We start from the raw sequence: 218 nt of genomic DNA, 5'->3' as shown, positions 1-218 counted from the left end.
TTGGTATATCCTTATCCTCCACTCCCCCATAATAGAAGTGGTATCAAAGTCCCACCATCTATATTCTAGAAGGATGACCTTTCTCTATATTAGATGTCAAATAAGCAAGAATCATGTGTCCTACCATAATCTAAGTGAAGAAGACTAAGCTTGTTATCAGAGCATAAAAAGTGGTGGCACATTATTGGTTGGTGTGGTCCTATTCTAGATAATTACTG

The 218-nt window shown here is 37.2% G+C and overlaps 1 protein-coding gene across 1 annotated transcript in view; it reads left to right on the top strand.

Annotated features, from left to right (window-relative positions):
- LOC119594592 (ankyrin repeat domain-containing protein 11-like) overlaps positions 1-218 on the top strand; it is a gene marked incomplete in the record, with an annotated part of 34234 nt that overhangs the window by 26116 nt on the left and 7900 nt on the right.

This window comes from Penaeus monodon, chromosome 34, assembly GCF_015228065.2.
Source record: "Penaeus monodon isolate SGIC_2016 chromosome 34, NSTDA_Pmon_1, whole genome shotgun sequence".
Lineage (NCBI taxonomy): Eukaryota > Metazoa > Arthropoda > Malacostraca > Decapoda > Penaeidae > Penaeus > Penaeus monodon.
The sequence above is the reverse complement of the archived record's forward strand: the minus strand, read 5'-3'. Positions and strand labels throughout refer to the sequence as shown.